General features: G+C 45.7%; 1 pseudogene; it reads left to right on the top strand.

Moving 5' to 3' along the window:
* The first annotated feature begins 1874 nt into the window (after nucleotides 1–1874).
* On the top strand, nucleotides 1875–9110 carry LOC136524506 (protein ENHANCED DISEASE RESISTANCE 2-like; annotated as a pseudogene).
* The last annotated feature ends 639 nt before the right edge of the window (nucleotides 9111–9749 follow it).

Raw genomic sequence — 9749 nt, forward strand, 5'->3', positions numbered from 1 at the left:
TTGTTGTGCATTAGTTTGATATAAACACTTTTCTAGGCACAAGGGGTTAATTGGGCTATCCGTAGGATTTGATTATTGCAAGAGAATTTAGAATTAGCCCAATTCACCCCCCCCCCTCTTAGGCATCTTGATCCTTTCACTCCATTGTACACAACCGACCTTTTAGGGTCATCAATTCATTCAAGGAGAAGAGGTACACTATTGCTTGTGAAGAACAACAGTGTGGTTGGAGAGTATGTGCTAGGAAGACGAAGGCAGGCAAATAGAAGATTACCTCAATGAAGCAACCACATGTTTGTGCCACTGCTGAGGCAGAAGAGAACCATCTGCAGCTCAATTCTAGGTTCATTGCAAGGCAGTTATGCCCTGTGGTGAAGCATATGCCAACCATTACGGTGTCTGCGTTGGTTGAGATCATCTTCCAACGGTATAATTACTATGTCAAGTATGGAAAAGCATGGAGGGCAAAGCAGCGTGCACTGGAAATAATATTTGGAAATTAGGAAGAAGCTTATGAGCGTCTTCGTGTAATGTTGAACACAATGAGGGCTGTAAATCCTGGGATGCACTTCGAGTATTTACCTAAGGAGGGTGAAACAAGGAATGGTAGCCAGGTATTTAGAAGGGCCTTTTGGGCATTCGGGCAGAGCATCGAAGCATTCAAGCATTGCAGGCCCGTCGTCTCAATTGACGGGACCTTTCTTACAGGGAAATTTGAAGGCACAATGCTTGTTTATATTAGGACAGATGTAGAAGACTAGCTTGTGCCATTGGCCTTTGCGATTGTTCAAAAGGAGGACACGGATAGTTGGTGTTGGTTTCTCAGGCTAGTAAGACAAGTGGTAATTGGTCTGGGATGTGATGTTTGTGTAATATCCGATAGGCATGCTGGCATTCTGAATGTCATAGAACAAGAGATTCCTGGTTACAGCCAAATACATCACCGATGGTGCACCAGACACCTTGCTCAGAATCTTATAAGGCGTGATCGCACAAAGGACAACTTCAAATTATTTGAGGAGGTTTACAGGCAGCAAGAGGTTCAATTATTCAAAGACAAGCTAGATGCCCTGAAGTTAGCCACAAATGTTGATGGCAGGCAATTCTTGAGCCAGTTGATGGCGTCGAAGGATAAGTGGTCACTTGCATATGACACCAAAGGTTGGAGATGGGGCTTCATGACTAGTAACATGGCAGAGATGTTCAATAGCCTTCTAAGAGGTTGTCGTGGTCTGCCTGTGACTGCAATTGCCTCATTCACCTTCTACAAGTTGAATGCTTGGTTCGTTTCGAGGAAGAAGCATGCGAGGTCTCTATGGACAGCGGGCAAAGCTTGGCCACTTTTAGCATCTCAGGAACTAGCTTTCTCAAAGAAAAAGTCTAAACGACAGAAGGGTTCATGTTTCGATCCGATCAACCATGGATATGAGATTCTAGAGGGTGGTGGAACTAACATTGGTGGTGAAGATCGGGATGCTCGAAAACATAAAGTAGTGATTAATGAGAACAAGTGTACGTGTGGAAAACTGACCATATACCATAGGCCTTGCTCCCACATGATTACAGCCTGTCGTCTTAGACGTGTTGACGCTGAGGTCCCTCCCTGTATGGCCGCGGAGTTCTCTTTGAGGAACCTAATGAGCACTTGGAATCCTCAGTTCAAGCCATTTCTTGACGAGAGTCAATGGCCTACTTATGATGGCCCCAAGTATGTGGCTGATCTTGGTTTACTCTAGAAGAGTAGAGGACCTAGGCGGCGAAAGCAGTTCAGGATGGACATGGACCGAGCCACGAAAGGTAGATCAACCATGAGTAAGGTTAGGACACATTTTGTAGAGGACACCCAAAAGAGTCATTGCTCTGGTTGCCATAAGATGGACCACAATAAGAGAAAATATCCTGAACTACTTAGACAACAGGTATCCACCAAGCTAGCTACTTAAATTGCTTTGTGTAATAGTGTATTGGTTTACTTTTATTTTGTTATTGTTATGTTACTTCGTACCACATATACATGCTTTAACTTATACTAATGTTTTGGCATTCCTTATGTTGCAGGATGGATCGGTTCCCCTTCTTGATCCAAGGTTCGATGAGCACCACCGGGCTTGGAGGATCGAGAACGGAGAGGTATATTCAATAATTTGTATGAAACAGTGCATTGTTCATCTTTTGCTCTATAGTCCATGCTCTTTATAAAGTGACATGAACTAATACTTTTTCATGCTTGTCTTTTTTTGTAGGTTTTGAATGTGCTGAGGCCAATGACACATGAGGCCTCTATGACCATGGTCTACGACGAGAGGTACACACCCCTCCTGAAGCTGGCAAACTTTGCTACCATTGCTCGTGTTTGTCGTCGAGGCATGCCACCTTTCAACCCAGCGACGCTGACGGTGTTGATAGATCGGTGGCGTCCAGAGACACACAGCTTTCACCTACCGTGCGGGGAGATGACGATCACTCTCGAGGACATTGCCATGATCCTTGGAGTCAAAATCCGAGGATTCCCAGTGACAGGAGACACAGAGTCTGAATGATGGCAGTAGCGGGTTGAGCACTTCTTGGGACGTCCCCTAGCGGCAATTGAGGCTGGCAAGAAACGGCGCAACAGTGGGGTGTCCCTGAGGTGGCTTCGTTAGCAGTTTTGGGAGTGCCCACCCAATGTAGATGCCCAGACCGTGGCATACTACTGTCGGGCCTACGTCCTACACATGTTTGGTATGGTTCTCTTCCCTGACGGCACTAGAGACACGGCATCCTAGATGTACATCCCATGCCTTTGGAACTATGAGGATGCCGGCAATAGGAGTTGGGGCTCGACTATACTTGCCTTCTTGTACCGTCAGCTTTGCGAGGATTGCCATCGTCCTGGAAATGAATCTAGGCTTTTCAGTGAGTTTTCTAATAAACTTTTCATTGACTGCAACAGTACTTGTAGCCCTTTCAGTAACTACAACAGCACAAGTAGCCTTTTCAGTGATACAAACAGTAGCACTACAGTCCCTAGGATAGTTAACGAAGTACATGGCATAAGACCATCTAAAATAAAAGCATAGTGCATTACAACATAGTAAAAAAAGTCCAGGAAATAAGTTTATCTGAAATAAAAGCAGAGTGCATTATAACATAGTAAAAAAAGTCCAGGGCTACACGACATCGCTCATGAATAAACTAAATACCTACTGAGTGCAACGAGGCCACTTTCCCTTCCTCTGGGCATCGGGATTCTCCTCCATCGCTGTCTTCGCTCGGCGCACACGCTCAAGCTTCTTCTCCCTCTCCGCCTTGTACGCAACAACACACCTCCTTTCCTCCTCTTCCTTATGCTCCTTTTCTATAGCCTCCTGTCTGCGTCTCTGCTCAAACCTCTCCTTAACCTCCGCATCCCACTCCTTCAGGCCTTCTGGATGCTGCTTGTTCGACTCCTTGATCTCAGTGTCAATCCACTGCTCAAAGTCACACAGTGGTGGAACGGTATGCAAGAAAAACAAATTGTTACAAAACAAATAAATAAGCAATACTTAATATCACAAGAAAATTAATTAACACACAATAAAAATTCCTCACAATCGATGTACGGCACTGTTGCTTTGTAGGTTCCCATGCATAATTGGGACACATCCAGTACCTCTGTCTATATGTTTCCTCATCTTCAGAGATGTCTACCTTGCAAGGATCACCATAAAAGCACATGGGTCGAGGAACACCTTCAGGGAGAGGCTTTAGGTCGTAGGGATTTGCCCTCTAGCGACCATAGCTACAATTGAAAGAATTTAGTCATATTAACGGAGAACCAAACATAAACCTAGGGTTTTCTATTTGTTGCACAAATAATGAATAAACATTGGGATTACCTTGGAATACGAGCTTTACCACGCCTTGGCATCCTAACATTACGTAGAAAAAAAATCAATCCAAAGTACCTTGCAACGAATATAAAGCTACTAACACTAAATCACCATACCTCCCAAATAAGCTTTTCATTATAAACCCTAAGCAAATTTGAATCCCAACAAACACAAAAATTAACTCAATGATTATAAACCAGAACATATACAACAACAACAACAACAACAACAACCATACATTTGGGTCATTCAATCATTTGAACCACCATACATTGCATGAATGACATGAACATGAACCAAACCTATAATGCCAAGTTAAAAAAAACACAAACAACCGAATCTAAATGGATGAAATGAAAGAGGGGAAAGAGGAGTACCTTGGCAAAACGTCAAAACCCTCGATCTGGCCTCCCAAGAGCTGGATTTAGGATTTAGGGTTCGTGGGAAGAGAGAGGGAGTGGGAAATGGCCACCTGTTGGTTCTGAATGGAGGGAGGAGGAAGAAGGGGGCCGCGGCGCGGCCTCAACTGACCGAACCTCGGCGTTGAGTCGGGCCGCGCCGAGGTTAGCGTCTCGGCGTCAGCTGATCGCACGCCGACCTCTTGGCCCACGAAGCGTTGTTGGGCCGCCTGGGCCGCGCGCCGGATGGTGCCAAGAGCTCGGCGTGACTCCCCACCGCGCCAAAGTTAGGCCTGTGGCGTTGGCTGACACGACGCCGACGTACTGGGCCCCATGCGCCAGCCCCGGAGTCGTCGGTGACGTGGCAAGGACTCGGCGTCGTGTCAGTCGACGCCGACCTTCATACCTAGGCGTGATTTCCTAAGACGCTTAAAAATGGTCTATTTGTAGCAAAAGTTTTGGCAGAGGTCTTTTTGTAAAAAATGTTTTAAAAAGGGACCAAAATGCAAAAATTGCACAGCACCAAAAGCTCAACTTGAAACATCAGCAACCATGTCCTATCGTGCTTTTGAACATGTTCACCATATTGGACAAGCTCATAAGCTACCATATTTTAATCTCCTTACTATATTATTCTTGTGAAATCTAGGTTCAAAATTTAGGTGACTTATGTATTTGCAAGATGTAGATCATCATATATGTTTAACAAATCTGTTAAAGAAATGTAATGTTGAGAACCATCTGAAAACATAATATAGAGTAAAAGGGGGAAACAATGCTTTATTTCAAAGTCACCTTTATTCTTAATTTATCTTTATCCAAAACAATTCTTATTTCGCGTAAACTGGTGGGAAAAATGTCCAAGACATCAATCCATATTATCTTCTATCCCATCTAGAACTTTTTTTCAAACCACTGTCAATATAGACACAGACGCCCACGATGCATATTCATCCCGCTCACAATCATACATTGACACTCGCTCCTATGGACACAAGGACGTATATGAGTGCTTTCGAAAGACTCAGCCAAAAAAAAATCTTAAGACTAACGAAGTCATCATAGATATATAATTATTGACGAACATGCCATTTACCACTAAAAGATTAGTGCAATTAAATTATTGAAGTAAATTTAGAAGATACGAGCCTCCGTGTTAAGTCCAGAAATTAACCCTAAGTCAGCAGGTTACGTCTACAAGAAAATCTAACCAGCTAAGACCCTATCCATTTTCATTTCTTCGGAGCATCTTCGAGAGACTCTCTATATTATTTTTAATTGCTAGGAATAGAGATTTTGGTTAAAAAAAACTACCCATATTTTATTCCGTATTTATTGCTAGCCAAAAAATAGAAGACGAGAATGGCTCTCTAGAGTACGCATTAAATATAGAAGAACTGTTGAAAAGTGAAAATATATAGAACGTGGTTTTTATGTAAGTGATTATCTAAATAATGATTTAAAAAGTAAGATTCAGAAATGCTCTTACAGGCATGTTGAGAAATCCGGTGGTGAAGTACGGATAAAGATGTCGACAGAGGATGACCTCGTCTGGGACAAAATGCGGACATATAATGTCTAGTTTTTTATTTTAATAGCCTCTATATATTAGTAATACAAAAGAGGGTGCATGTTTTACGAGGCGCAAATGGGCATGATGCCTTTGGGCAAAGGGAAAGGCTAAAACCATCTCCATCGGATCTCTTATATATTACATCTCCTAAAAATACTTAGGGTCTGTTTGATCTTAGCACTAAATTATTAGTTGAAGGGTTGTTAACTATCAGTTTTATTAGCAGGTTTAGAGACGTTAATGGTTCATATATACCTTCAGCTCACTATCCAACCACCTATTAGTAGGTGAATCCAAACAGTCTCCTACTAAAAATTAACTAGCTAAAAATTAGTAACTATTAGCTAATTTTTAGTGCTAATAGATCCAAACAGGCCATTAGATGGTCTAAGGTGTTTTAATTTTTTTAATCTTTTACATATTCATGTTTTGTTTTTTTTAACCTTGTTGAGTCACCTTGTTCGTTTGTTGGTTTCAACCAGGCTTATTCAATCAGTCAACAGTGTTTTTCTCTCACAACAAACTAGTACTAGCCAACCCAAACCAGCTTAGAAACCAACCGACGAACACGCCGAGCGTTGGATTGTCACATTGCTCAGCGTATGAGCTTGGCAACAAATTAAAGGAAGGTCGATGTGCTTAAAAGCAAAGGCACCGCGTGACATTTTTTTTCAGTACCAGTATTTCATTTATTATTATTTTTCTTCCAGAAGACCTTGGCCATCCCACCCCCCACTGTTTTGTAGGCAGCTCCTCCGAAAGCGAAGTCCCGCGGCGCCAACGGCTGGGCCTCGCCGCCAGGGGACCTCTTTCACCTGCGCGCGGGGCGGCGGGAAGCGCGACAAGGCGCCGTCCGCCGCGGACTGGCTGCTCCACTCCCACGCCCGCCTCGACCACGTGCTCGCCCGCGACGACAACCATGTCGCTGCCGCCTTCCACCGCGCCCGCCTCAGGAAGGACCCCACCGCGCACTTCCTCCTCGCAGTCAATCTCCGGGTGCACCCTCCCCCACCGCCCGACCTCGATCGCATCGCACCGCACCTAGATTCTACCACCAGGGACAGGGAGGCGCGTGATGCCCGCCCGTGAGGGAGAAAATTGCAATTACAGGACTCCAAACAACACGCTTCGTAATTATAGGACTTCAATTGTCGACTTCGTTAAAATGACTCTTGAAACGTTGGCTTGTTGTTTTCCATGACATTAAGTGTATTTCACCTCTTTTTGAATCTTAATACATGTATTTTGTCCCTAAGATGCCCCTTTTGCCCTTCTGCTGTTAGGAACGTTTCATTCACGTTGGTTGGCTGGTGCAGGGCGCTTTTGGCTGGCTGGCCATGGCCTGGGCTGGCTGGCCGCCATGTACAGTTAACGTGATAGTCATGCTTGTCAGTTAACGACATATGAACATTCAGATCGATTTCATAAGGGAAAAGAAAAAAGTTTTGTTCTGCTGTTTAGTTTACGTGATAGGCATGCTTGTCATCAGTTATCATGTGGTTAGTCAGAATTCGTGAATCGCATCACGGCCAAAATGTCACTCAGGTCAGGTGGAAGTATCGCGTCTTCCTTCTCTGACAGCACGAATATGTTGCTGAGTCACAGAGCGTCACATTTTTCTTCTCTTCTGATTCTGAATCACTGTTGTTTCATCTCTGTGCCACTCGATCTAAGGTTACGGGCTCGCAAGTCCTCTCCGTCGCCCGCACACCCCCCGTACCCGCAAGGCCACGACACCGCGACTGCGCCCTTCCGGTCCGCCATCCACGGCCCCGCGCCTCCGTTCTCGTCTTCTCCTCCTCCATGGCTGGTGCCGGCAGGCTCCTCCGCGAGTTCGCGTTGTCCTCCATGCTCTGCCAACAGTGTCTGACAATGCTACGGAAGGCACACTTCACATGTTTTATGAAATTTCAGCAAGTTAAGTTTCAGAACCTGCTGCACTGCAAACGGGGCGGCCAAGCCAGAGACGTCGAGCGGCTGGGGCTGGGGTCGAGCGTGGTCTGCGGCTGGGGCCGCAAGGGCACGGGCGATCGGCGGGAGGTCCAAGTCGTCGGGCCTCTTGCCCATCCATGGCGGAGTGTCGAGGAATGGCGGCGGCGTCGGGTCAGGGTTAAGGTGTACGAGAAGGGTAGACGAAACAATAGGAGGATAGAACGATCAATCGCATGCAAAAGGGGCAGAAGGGCAAAAGAGTCACAAGAGAAGAGAAATACATGCATTTAAATTAAAAATAAATTAAAATACACCAAATGTCATGAAAACAAGAAGCCAGTGTTTCAAGGGACATTTTAACGAAGTCAATGTTTGGAGTCCTATGGTGTCTTATAATTACAATTTTCTCCCCGTGAGGAGCGAGGCAGGAGAAAAGAAAAAAGATTCGATTTTTCTTTGTTTGGTGACGCGTCCCGGTGCTTGTGATTCCGCAGGTGCCGGAGCGGCCGGACGCGTACAGCGCCGTGTTCTACTTCGCGGCGGAGGCGCCCATCCCGCCGGACTCGCTGCTGGGCCGCTTCATCCACGGCGACGACGCGTACCGCAACGCGCGCTTCAAGATCGCCAACCGCATCGTCAAGGGCCCCTGGCTTGTCCGCGCCACCGTCGGCAACTACGCGGCCTGCCTGCTCGGCCGCGCGCTCACGTGCCGCTACCACAAGGGCGACGACTACCTCGAGATCGACGTCGACATCGGCAGCTCCGCGATCGCCAGCGCCATCCTGCATCTCGCGCTCGGCGCCGTCACGTCGGTGACCATCGACATGGGGTTTCTCGTCGAGTCCCAGTCCGAGGAGGAGCTGCCTGAAAGGCTGTTCGGCGCCGTGCGCATCGCGCAGATGGAGATGGGTGCCGCCAAGTACGTGGAGCTGCCCCCTGATGAGGCCATGCCTGAGACGGCCGGCAGGTCCGGGGCGGGGTTCAGGGTAAGCTCGGCGAAGGTGGTCAATCATAGCCGCCAACAAGACCACGCCGGCGGCAAGGTCGGCAGGTCGATGAGTTGCCCGGAGCGTGACAGCGGAGGTGAGCGCTGAATCCCCATGGCATTATCTCCAGATTATTATTGTTAAACGCAGTAATGCAGTTAGCTTTATCACAACTATCCGATGACCGCAGATGCGATGTTGAATTATAGAATATAAAAGATGCAATAATTCTGTTCATGCATATGCCAGCTCGTGATGACAAGTTCTTGTTTATGTTATTATGTAGCACATGGTCACATGCTCATCTTTTAGTTAGGTATGTCACTAACTGATGTCTCAGGGAGGACTGGATTGTTAAGTGGAGCAGTTGTCTCTTGAATATCCTGAACCGAACCCGCACCGTTTTCTATATTTAATCCGATCGAATCCGCATTTTCTTGTCCGACTTTACCGTTTTCGCTTTCGCATTTCAGATGTTTCGTATTTCAAATGTAAAAGTAGAAAACGGTTTAGACATTTTTCGACCGCTTTCTACTTTTCTACTTTTAATTTGAAATATTCCGAATTGAAAATTCGGTTTAAACCGAATTTGGCCAACTGCACAGGTCATATAGCCCAATTACAGGTTGTTCACCACGTAGCTGCGTTCTTTTTACTGGTGGCCAGCTGCACTCTCTTATAGACGGCGTCCAGCCTCATCTCTCTTCACCTCACGAGATGGTGCTAAATGTCAGGAAACCAGCAGCATCTACGTGAAAGCCCACCTGGGCCATAGCCCATCAAGCTCATCGATTTAACCCCCACCTGCAAAGTCAATCATTTGATAGTTTTTGCATCAGCCGAATATATCTTTGTTACTCAAAAGAAAAATCTGAATAAATCTTTAAAATAAAATACTACATCTATTCTAAAAAGATTAATAAAATTATTCTGACTCAGTTTGAGTTCATGTTTCTATAATATGCACTTGTTAATTATTATATGCACTTGAACTTGATCATGTATGTAC

The sequence above is a fragment of the Miscanthus floridulus genome, chromosome 18 (assembly GCF_019320115.1).
Source record: "Miscanthus floridulus cultivar M001 chromosome 18, ASM1932011v1, whole genome shotgun sequence".
In the NCBI taxonomy this organism is placed as follows: domain Eukaryota; kingdom Viridiplantae; phylum Streptophyta; class Magnoliopsida; order Poales; family Poaceae; genus Miscanthus; species Miscanthus floridulus.